This window comes from Lampetra planeri, chromosome 12 (genome assembly GCF_965212315.1).
Source record: "Lampetra planeri chromosome 12, kcLamPlan1.2.h2, whole genome shotgun sequence".
Taxonomy (NCBI): Eukaryota; Metazoa; Chordata; class Hyperoartia; order Petromyzontiformes; family Petromyzontidae; genus Lampetra; species Lampetra planeri.
The window spans coordinates 9,314,856-9,327,065 of NC_136118.1; positions in this window are offsets into that span (position 1 = coordinate 9,314,856).

A 12,210-nucleotide genomic window follows, 5' to 3' on the forward strand; every position below is an offset into this window, starting at 1 on the left:
GCTCATTATGACACAGTAAATACGTTTTAACATTCAATAAGTTACACGTGATGGGTTTCCATACAATCACCAACAGTCATAAGGAAGAACGTACTTGCACTGCAATGAGAATGTATAAATATCGTAACGGGATACGGGATGCCGGTATAGGCCATTGTCAAAGAACAACAACTACGTTTTGGAAAACTGTCAGTCACGTAATGTAACAAAATATTTAAAAAGAAAACACACAACACGTCAATTTCGGTTCGAATGAGCCGAGTCATTTTTCCTTCTTCGTAAAAGTAAATCCAGTGGGTCGTCAGACCTGTCTCGTCCACTCGACAGGAATTTGGACTCTGATGTGGCACCTGGCCCACTGCTCGGGCAGCGCGTTGCGTCATCAACAAAGCAACACGTGTTCACCCGTAGCAGGCTTTCGCGACCAATAGTATTCATAATCAACGTTTATCGGTTAGATCGCGTTATTTATAATTTTTTTTAATGTTGTGGTTTCACGCTTCAACAGCAGTGAACTATTTGTCGTTTATCAACGTGACACTTTTTTTGCTGATTGGCCGTGTCGGGTGGTGGAGGGTTACGACACATTTATAAATAACGCGATCTAACCCAAAAACGTTGATTATGAAAGCAAAACGTGGCTCATTGACTCCTCTGCCGATGTTGAGCCCTCGGTCAGAATCAGAATATTCATCTATAGTGGAGGAACGCGATGAGCTAAGAGGCTATTTTTTTCCACAGATGCCCAGTAGGCGCGGGTCAACAAAACTGACACCTTTTTACAAGGAGTCATGTTTGCATAGACCGCAATACCTGCAGTCATAATACAAACAAAAGACATAACTTTGTAAAAAAGACATAACTTTGTAAAAAGGTGTCAGTTTTGTTGCCAGATAGAAGGGTAAAAAACCAATTATCATATTTTTACTGGCAAATGAGGTTCCCATAGTATTTTGTTGTTGTTTTAATCTTACCAGGTAAAGCCCACTGAGCTAATTAGCTTCTTTTTCAGAAACGACCTGGCCGCAAATGATAGCTCAACGAAGTCGGATTATCATGTGGAAATTTATAGCAGCAAAATAAATAAATAAAAAATGTAAACAAGTTCAAGTTCATTTATTAGGTATAGCCCTGTGAGCCATTCGGCTCTTGAATCAGGTGCAACCGCAACAAACAAAAAAACAAAAATATTAACAAAAAACATCTTAAAGTGAATATGTGACTAAGTGCAAACAGAAAATCCAAGAAAAGACAGCAAAATATTGCAGAAAAAAACACCGTACACCAACGCTGTGTGCAAAAATCCCACACGTGTTTCTAGTGGTTGGTGGTGGTGGCTGGGCACACTGTGCCCAGCCACAACCACCAACCACATCGACCGGAGGTCACAACACTCCTACCCCCACTTCTTTGTTCGCGCTGCTCCCACTTTTCGAAGGTCCCCCCCATCGTCTCTTATTCCAATTTCTGTTGTGTAACCCTCGCTCGAATTCAAGAAACGTTTGAAAACTCTTTATCTGTTCCACCGTTAACGGCGCTGTTTGTTACCGATCGCTTGGTTCGTCTGGGCCTTTGGGGCTGTGTCCAGCAAGTGTGATGAGTACAACACCAAACGCTTAAGTGTCTTCACAAAATGCGTTGTTGACGCATAGGATCTGAAATATTGTAAACGTAGGGTTTCTCTGCATGAAACTCGTAGCCGTTGGGGCTGAATGTGGGATATTAAATCACAACTACTGGGTGTCAAAGCCACGTTTTTCCGCACCCATGTGACCCAGTCACGCCGAGAGATTCCGAAAGGATTTGTGATTTAGGAAGAACACATTTTGTTCACTTTGTCACTATCCGGAAGATCCATCTGTGAATCGCTTAGCAACTGAGATACAAAAATAAAGGTAATTCAGCCCTGTGGACATAATAGTGGTGGTTTATATTTAAGTGTTTCTTGGCTGTTCCCGTGGGTGAGTGGCTTGGAGCTCATCGGCAGGAATCGGTGTGGCAAGTGTGTGCGCTTGGCTGTGCAGTGGCACGCGTGCATCGGTGCCACTTGGATATGGGCTGAGAGAATTCAACTGCTACTTCTGTAAGCGTCACCGACACAAACGAGCTTCGGACTTGAGATGTGAGCCTGATCATCATCCACGATTGGTCAAGATTAGTCACATGACTTGCAGACTGCCGTGATTAATTGTGGTTACCGGGGAGGTTTCGAGAGTTTTGAGTTACTCTGCCCAGTACCGGATGATTGGGTCAGTGCACAAACCTGCAGTGGAGTGGAAAATGGCCTTGCAAAGTAATATAATCGCTGTAGGGAGAAGAGGGAATATTTAGCAACAACAGCAAAAATACTTTACAATTGTACTGCTTCTCAACAGCCAGGCCTTTTGTGCGTGCGATGTACCAAGGCCTTTAAAATAATCCGATAGTGTATATTATTTGTTGACATCTGACAGTCATATTCATGAGATATATGGATGTATGCGATCATAATGATAATCGAAATCACTTTGTAAATCCATTGCTGGATGAAGGTCTCCTCATCGTGTGAGTCAAGATGAGGAAACCTTCAGGTATCACTCACTGCTGATGTTAGTCGTGGCCAGGACTCAAACTTACTGTAGGTCACCACTCCACTCCACAAACATTTTTTTTATGTTCACGTTTGTACTGACACCAGATTGCTAACACCGCAATACTATGAAGTTTTGTCTCAGAAAAATATACAATTGTAAGTAATTTTAATATTTACAAAACCATGCATCACAGTCGCAAAGAAGCGGGCAATGTGTAATGTCAAACAGGTGCTGAGTTCTGCAGAAAATGCTGCTGGCTTTATCTGAAATATACTTGAGAACGCCTCTCTCTGAATCGCACTTACACTTCGTGCCACTTTTATTTCAGATACATTTCATGTAAACTTGTCTGGCAAATTTCAAACGAAAACAGCAACGAATGCTTGTCGCCACAACATTGAGATAATTCAAGCTAAACTTGAAACAAAACCCGCGTAATAACAAAAACATTTTGAGTGCTTTAAAACGGAATCAAGATACCAAGTGCTGGATTTTATAAACGATAAAAAAAACCAATGTGGTTTTGTTTATGAGTTGGCTTACTGAGTGTTTTACAAAACTACTCCGAGAGCCAAGAGTTGTATATGCCACAGATGTGTTTCCTCTTAAAAATCATTCCACAATCACCAAGAACCTGGCATACTGTTGGAGGTGATGTTAATCATAATTCCTGGCACATTCATCATTTGCAGCCCTTTGCAAATCCACTGCTGGATGAAAGTCTCCCCACGCAAACGTTTGTCGGTCGCGTGGGTTGCTTGAAGATATTTCGCTGGAGTTTGGTGAAGAGAGGGGAAATGGTGAGGGCCCAGGACCAGTTCAAATATCTCTCGCCATGGCTAGGAATCGAATCCAAGTTTGGCATGTTGATGCAATGCAGTCAATTTTTTTTACGCTATTATTGGCTTCAACCAAATACATATATATTTGAAAATAGTTTCACGTCCGTGATGACATGCTTGCGAAGGTACGTTTTTTATATACTGTAGTGAAAAACTATACTTTTTAAAAATATATTTAGCCACGAATGCTTCTCCGTGTTTTGTGACTTTTTTCAGAAGACAGGGAGGCACGGATTACAGCACAATTACGCCACGATCTACATTCACACACCATTCATGCATCATCCACATACGGAGGCAACTCCAGAGGCTTTACAGAAACAGTGGGCACATTTATTTTTACAGAGATAAAAAGGCGGCCAATCATAGGCAGAGGGAGAAAGTAATGTCTTGAAGCTGAACTCGAAGAGAGGCAGCGAGTTGACAGCATGAGTGGCTGGTGGGAAGGGAGTTCCGAGCAGAACGAGATTGATTGAAGCTTGACTGAGGACTTTGATAAACAAGCCTTGGTTGCTGGGGGCAGAGAGTGAGTGGAGGGGGAATAGAGTGAGATGGTAGGGGGAGAGGTAGGAGAGTGTGCGGAAAGGCAGCAGAGGCAGATGAAAGAGGAGAGAGGGTGCGTGGAGGCGAGTAAAGTGAGACGACAGGGGAGAGGAACGAATCAATAGCAAACTCACAAATCAGCCCCACTGCAAGCTGTTGGCTGCATCATTGATGACTTGTGACATCAGGGAGCCTTAATAACACGCAGCAGTGCATCCCATTGTTTATTTTCTGTTCGCCCATTGCTGATTTACCTTTCCAATGGAAGATGATAGCCGTGCCTTAAACTTAATTTGGAGTTTTCGTGACTGCAGGAATTATTCTTTGGTTCTTTCGGTAAAGTCACGTATAAAGATAAAATAATAAATGAAATAAAATACCAGCATACGACGTTTCGATTGCAACACAAGCAATCATCATCAGGTATAAGTATACTAGATTTGTGTTTCTATTTAATTTATACCTGATGATGATTGCTTGTGTTGCAATCGAAACGTCGTATGCTAGTATTTAATTTAATTTATTATTTTATCTTTATACGTGACTTTACCGAAAGAACCAAAGAATAAGCCGTGGCTTACTTATGACTGAACACTTAACCGAGAATGTCCGTGTGTAGTTAAGCTTTGTAATGCGTGTTTGTTATTTATTTGAAAACGATATTTTAGCTTTTTTTAATTAGTATTCCGTAGGGTCACGTGGATATTATACGGCTCCATTGGCAGCGTCATTGCACCAGGATTAAGGTTTAATTGCGACGGCCAGATGCCACAACGTATCGGGCACACAGCGTGCAATTAAAACACGTAGCGTGAGTACGACCCTTCATAAATACACTGCTGGATGAAGGCCTCCCCATGCCTTTTCGGTCATCGGGGCTGGATGAGCATGCTTCACCACACTGCTCAGTGCCGGTAAGTGAAAGCGGGAAGCATAGCCAATGAAGCCTAGTATAGTACAACAAAACATTTTCTGGACTGCACTTTGCTAACGGTGTAGCCCTTGCAGCGGCCCACCACACCTGTTTTTGGACAGGGCCATCGCTCATCCAAGCGCCTTACGAATACCGGTTCGGATATCACTCGCCACTGATGGTAGACGGTGGCTGGGAGTCGAACTCTGGTGACCGTGTTCAGAGCGCACTGCACTAACCACCACGACTTCGAGTGGAACGGTCTGCAACGTGGTGAACGCAGCGCGAGCCACGGGTGAACAGACGATCTCCTGCGGGCGGTGCTGCGTTCATCCCATTACACCCTTCCACACAAGTCCATAATTTATCCCTGCACTGAGATCAATAGTGACGGCTAGGGTGCTTGCCGTGCCGGTGTGTTACACAGATAAATATCGCAGCACAGATGCATTGGAGCTGCTATGGCCGCTGAGATGTATGGGGGAGATTTGCGAATAATTTTCGTTTTGGCATTGTATATACACTAGTTTATCTTTTGGCTGAGATCGGTGGTTTGACTTGTGCTGACTTTATTCAGGATACAATAAAAACAACTCACAATTCTACCCTGCTGTGACAAGGACAATTTGTGGGTTTCTTGAACTCATCAAAAGTCTACCGCAGGAATGGCGAAGAGACGTGGTTTAAATTTAACACAGTTGCACGTGTACAGCGTTGATGTGCAGAGCCGTCTCTGTCTTGGGGAATTTTTAAAGGAGGTTAAGTCGGTCATGGTGTCAATACATAATGACCCAGTCGAGTTGAATGATGTGGGATATATATAGGTCCACATGCTTGCAGACGGGCCACTGAGGTTATTGTTAATGGGGCCTCCGAGGTGAGGGGCTTTTTTATGACTGTGAGCCTGCGGTTTGTAGTAAGAACCTCAACAAAGGTAACAACAAAAAAACCTACGTCCTGTTGGAATTGCGATGAGAAGTCGATCTTTAAGCCTTATGTATACATAGTATTCTGGTACGCGTCCAAAATCACGTCCACGGAGGAGATGGAGTGATGAATTCAGTTCGTGTAGTATTCCTTCGTGGATTATTACATCACAGAATGTTGAGAACTGGCGTCAGCTTGAGGAGGCTGTCATCCAGCAATGAATTGATCATTGCCGATGATGATGATGGGAAATGTAAAATCCGAGACAGAGAATGTGCCATCTAGGTTAATAAAGGTACATTTTTAAACAAGCTCAGTGAGGTCATAGACCATTTTTACAAGACCGCTGATTGTTCCATGTATTATCAGTCACCAAATTGGTGGATAATGAATAACTAAATGAAAAAATACTCTGTTTAGGTGTATGCAGGGCTTCATTTCTCACTGCATATTTTACGGGTTGCTCATAAACTGGAGAGCGCACTTGACCAATAGCCACAACCGTAGTGAGAGGTGTACTGCATGCGGTGTGCATGATATACGAGTGTGTTTTATGGCTTTTACGAACGTTGAACTTCTTTCGCACAGTCCGTTTGCCAACTGTGCTATTGCTCGACTGGAGTAGGCACGTGACTCGACAGCCATAGCGAGAGGTCTACCGAGCGTGCTGTGCCAGATGCGAAAATGTGTTTTTTTAAATCCTTTATATTAAGTTCACTTGCTTGCTTGCTTGCGCGCTTACGACTGTGCAAATCTTTCGGTCGTTTTTTTAACCCACTTCCCGTGATCCAATCGAGCTGACATTTTGCACACAGACTCGTTGTGCGTGACAATCTATTTTCGTGAAATTTTTTTTCCAAAATTTTACACTTTTTAGGAATAAAAAGATATGTAATTACCAATTGCTTAATGGTGGCAGGCAATCATCTGACCCATAGGTGGCAGCCATCTCAAGCCAGAGGACGAGAGGACTCTAGCCGCCACGCATATAAAGGATTTATAGTGAAAAACTTTGTTTTTACGGGTTAATTTTTTTTCTTCCGGGTCACCGACCTGGAAAAGACCCGTCTGACATCGATCCGTGTGCGCGCTCAGCTATTGCCACGACCGAGAAACTCGGAAAACACGGAGCAGACCCACTCTGCTCCCTCGGACGCAAGTCTCGACTGGCCGAGAGCTGGAGTGCGATCAGCGTGCTGCCCGCACGTGCGCACCGTTCCTTGCCCCACGTCGTGGGAAGACACGGTGTGGGGAGCGGAGGGGAGGGGAGGGGGGGAGGCCATAAATTTTGACTCTCCGATCCATCTCGCTGCCGGAAGCCCCACGCAGCCACCTTTAGCCCCGTCTGCTCTAACAATTCCACCTCAATTGGCCACGCTTGCCAGAGGCTCGCGCTCGGCCTGGCTCGAATAAGAAGAAGAAAGATCTACCCACCTACAGACGCAGCACGACACCCGACAGCTCGCGAGCCGTGGTCGTTCGCCGATGTCTCGCAAGGATCAATGAGGTTTCTTAGAGGGTGCGAGGGCAGGGAAGTACGCATTGGGCCGTCGGCTTATTTTGATGTTGACTGGAATGCAGACGGCGGCGCTCGGCATTAGCAAACCCAGCAGCTCAACGGCCCCAGGAGTCATAGAAAAGAAAACACAGGGGCACATCAAATGTCGGCTCAAAATGAAATCCTAATAAAAACATAACAAGCGAATTAACGTAGAAGCCAAATAATCTCTTCATTATGTCTGGTCATTCATCTCTGTTCTTTCTACTCGCGACATCTCGGTCTAAATCCCCCTTACCTCACTACAGCTGCATCTGTTGTCTATATCTCACCTGGGAGTTTATTAATTGATAGGTGAGGGCGACACTCACATATATATATTTGTTTCTGGTTGGGGCCCTCAATGCCGGTTGGGCACGTTTCGTGCAAGTCGAGTGGCTCCAAATTTCGATTTAAAGCTTTCGTGACTGCAGGGATTCATCTTCTTGGTTCTTTCGGTAAAGTCACGTGACTTTATCGAGTGGCTCCGTGCGTGAGTGCGGCAGGAGGGAGAACAGAGCCTCGTTCTGTGCCTCGTCTCAGCCCCCTCTTGCGAGGAGGGAGCTGCCGTCATCAGTCACGATGTTAACTTAGCTGTGGTGACGTCTTGCGAGCCGATTACCGCACCAAGTGGACTGACCTCGTCTCCATTTACAGACGCAGGCGGTGCAACTGCACCGGGCGGGTTCGCGGGATCAGAGCAGCCCAGGTGCCAAGCTGAGAAGGGCGATGGTACAGGAGGCCTGATTATTACATTTCTTGCACCAGGGCCTATGAAATCCACGCGACACCACTGCTGCATTGCCACTCATACTTCCTTCTTCAGGAGCAGCAAAGGGCTCTGTGATCTTCTGCCGTTATTTCAAACTTTGTTTTTTGATATTCACAATCATGTTGGTGGCGTGTGCCATCATATGTTTTGTCACAATATTGTATTCAATCATTCAAATAATCATCTTCCATTTCAAGCTTCACCGGTGTGGATGCCTCCTGTATTCTTCAGCATCTTGACATGTGGTCACCTCAAGACGTGGTACTTAATCCAAACTGTGAGGTGACCACATGGGCTAGGAGCCAGAACACAGCACTGCTGAGAACATAGGTTTGTTTGTTTGTTTTTTTACCAGCTGTGATTAAATTCTGTTCTCAAGTGTACAAAGCTCTTGGTCTCAGGCTGGTCACACAATGATGGCATAAAATGCCATCACGCGAAATCAGATATTTTTTTTCTTCACGCTGGCTTATTGCATGTCTGAGACTTTAAAACAATGTTAAGTCATGAAAGATATTTGCAGGGAGGGGGGGGGAAATAATCATGCACTTACCGTGTTGATAAAGAGACCGTCAGACGTGACTTTAGAAGCATTTACGCGACGCTACCTTACGAGGCTGTTGACTGACGCAAGGGCGATGCACTGCTCGTTGCAAATTTTCCGAATGGAAATTTCCTAAGCTTGGCCACTGCTGACAGGGCTGTGGTCATAATGGTTAAAACGCGAGCTCGACGATGAGAACCCGCGGCTACCTCGCACCGCTGTTAATCTCTCATTTCCTTCCGTCCACACAGAATGGCTCACATGACATCACAGGTGGTTTCACTCTCAGCCGCCCCTGTACGGTGCAACGCCTCGGTGTATAAAGCCCCATTACATTGCAAATGCCTTCTTGGCGTTCCATGTATACGCGATACTCCACGCGGTTGTTTTACTCTTCCTCCCCCCCTCCCTCGCTCCCTCCTCCCAACGAGTTGTAATGAACAAATTGGCTCACGAGGAATGCGCGAGTTCACTGGTTCATTAGGTGCCAATTGGGTCGCTAATTATGTTTTCAGATGTCGGCGGCTTCAAAATGATAACTTCATACCGCTCGCTCCACCAACAGCTTCATGTTGGAACGAAAAGAAACCCCACATTTCTTCCGCAGCTGACCTACATTCAATATGCACCAATTATTTTTCCACCTCGTGTGCGATTTTCACATTTGGCTGTGTCGGGGATGGGGGTGAGAGGGGAGGACGCTAGCCCACAGTAGTTGTTCCTGCACTGCGCTATGAACGCAGCAACCCGAGTTCGATTCTTGGCCAGGGTTACATTATAATGGCCAGTCAATTCCTGGGTGCCCTCCCTTACACCAACCTACACCGACCAGCATGAAGTACGGTCAAACAATCCCGATGACTGAAAGGCGTGGGGACGCCTTCATCCAACAGTGGGTTGGCAAAGGGTTGTACTATTACGATTTGTTTAAATGGTATATTGACTTGATTAAGGCAACATTCATGGTAAGGTTGTTGGTGAAAGTAGGGAGTATATGCTTGTGTACGAGATATTCGTCTATTTCCAGCTCACGGCCAACACCAGTAACGATTATTTGAACCGGTCCTGGGCCTCCCCTTGGTCGGCTCAGCCTCAAATGAGTACCTGGTGCGGTGTGTTGACATCGCCACTAGGGAGACAAAGGCGGCCTGGCGTGGTGCTGCTCAATCACCCACTTCGTGTACCGTGCCAGCCTTCAAAGGTGCTGGCTAACAGCACTTACCCCAACAGTCTGTTAAAGGCCGTATGGGGGATATTTGCAGAGGTGGGACAAAGTCATTGTTATGCAAGTCCAAGTCGAGTCGCAAGTCATCAAATTCATGACTCGAGTCTGACTCGAGTCCAAGTCACATGACTCGAGTCCACATCTCATAGGTGGGACAAAGTCATTGTTATGCAAGTCCAAGTCGAGTCGCAAGTCATCAAATTCATGACTCGAGTCTGACTCGAGTCCAAGTCACATGACTCGAGTCCACACCTCTGGATATTTGTCTTTGACATCAATCTCTACCCCTCAACTCAACTGGCACTTGATTATAATCAGCGCAAGATAATCGTGGTGAAGAACGCTGCGACGATTTCACGGCCGTTGAAAACGCAGCACAGGAGCCCTTGAAGATAACCAGGCGAAATTGAAACGAAATGTCTTTCGTAACATGTTGGGCTTCGGGCATTATCGAAATTGAAAGGCAGAGAGTTTGTTGCGGGCGAGCTCAATAACGGCTCGACTTGCACGGGAACGCCGGCTAATGCATCGTCAAAACGGACGCGTCGGCAACGTGAGACGCCGCCGAGGTGAAGGGAGCGAACTCATAAATATGAATAAGTGAAATGCTCGACAGGACGCGTTGGATCGTCGGGCTCAAATTCTCCACTCCCCGAGCGCCCGTTGGGGCATATTTCGTGGCTATTAAAGGTGTTGACCATTATGACACAAAACGCTAAAATCAATGGTGGCAAGCCGTCAGTCGTCTCCACCATGCAGGGTGATAGATAAAGGTGGGGGTGGCGGCGGCGGGGGGGGGATGATGAAGATGATGTAGCAGACTGGAGGTTAATCGATGCATCATTGCGCATTAACGCGATGCATTGAAGGCGTCTCTGTGTCTGCGCGTTATCGCTGCCTCGTGATGTGTCGCTGGTGCAGTGGTTCGTGCACTAAACGCATCGGGCGATTTCCGTTTGATTACAGCCACGGATTTAAAAAAAATGCATTGGTTGACCATCGACCAAAGACGCTCACTGCATCGCGCGCTTTCAGACGCGCTTCTGCGGCCGTCTGGAACGTTCTTCCTTCCGATATTAGGAAGCCACCGGAGCGATGCACTTTTCAATCCAGATTGCAAACTCATTTCTTTTGAACTGCTTTTTTGTGTTTAGTTTGTTGTCTTTCCCCCGCACCTCCGATTGGCACGGTTGGCTACTTACGGTGCGAAAGAAGTTCAACATACATACATACATGCATTGGTGAGTGAGATCTGAACGGATCCTGGGACCCCCGCTTCACCGACTCGTACTTGCCAGCGTGGGGAAGTATGGTCAAACAAACCACACAACCCAGACGCCTTGCCAGGCCTTCGTCCAACAGTTGATTGACGTGGGGCTATGCATAATTATTCCTATTATCATTTTAGAGACAATGCCTTTGCAGAAGTTAATTGCTCGACGTCAAATTTCGATTTAAAGCTTTCGTGACTGCAGGGATTCATCTTCTTGGTTCTTTCGGTAAAGTCACGTAGAAGGGAAGTAATAAAATAATAAAATATTATTATATTATTATATTATTTTATTATATTATTATTATATTATTTTATTATTTTATTTTTATTATTTTATTACTTCCCTTCTACGTGACTTTACCGAAAGAACCAAGAAGATGCTCGACGTCATGTATTTGTATGTAAAATCCGTTTTTAGCATTACAAGCAATACAAACACAAGTGGGAGCATCCTGCGCGAACGGAATAAGTGCGAAACGCATGTTTGTTTACATGTTTGTTGAGCGACGTGTTTTTTTCACCGCGCCACACAAACGGACGTCTGTTGCATTTCTTGACACCGCCCGTAATCGTTGTGTTACTGATGGCATTCTAAAAAAAACGCGTTGTGTTACCCGATACACGGGCGGTACACTAACAGCACTCTCCCTATGGACCAGGCCAAACCTGAGTGTGGAGGTATGGGTTTTGTTAAACCAATCAGCCGGTCCCTCCAGACGACTGCACTCCCTCCATTCTTCAGGCTGTATTTTCAGAGTTTGGGTGGTCTCGGCTAGCGCACAGCGCGCATCGAGACACCAAATGTTGTTCCAGAAGCCTACCTCTGATTTCCGTGCCAGCGGTATTATTACTGGGGGTACAACATCATTCACTATCCCACCCTTCCTCAAAGACTGCCACCACAGTCGATGCGATGAACTAAATCACAATTCAAAGTCGTGATTTGATTCAATATTCAGTTGTTGTTGTTGTTGTTTTACATTGAGGGTTAATGTACCTGCTTCTAGCTGCTGCATGGGGTCATATGAACCCATTATGTACAATGTATTAGTCGACAAACG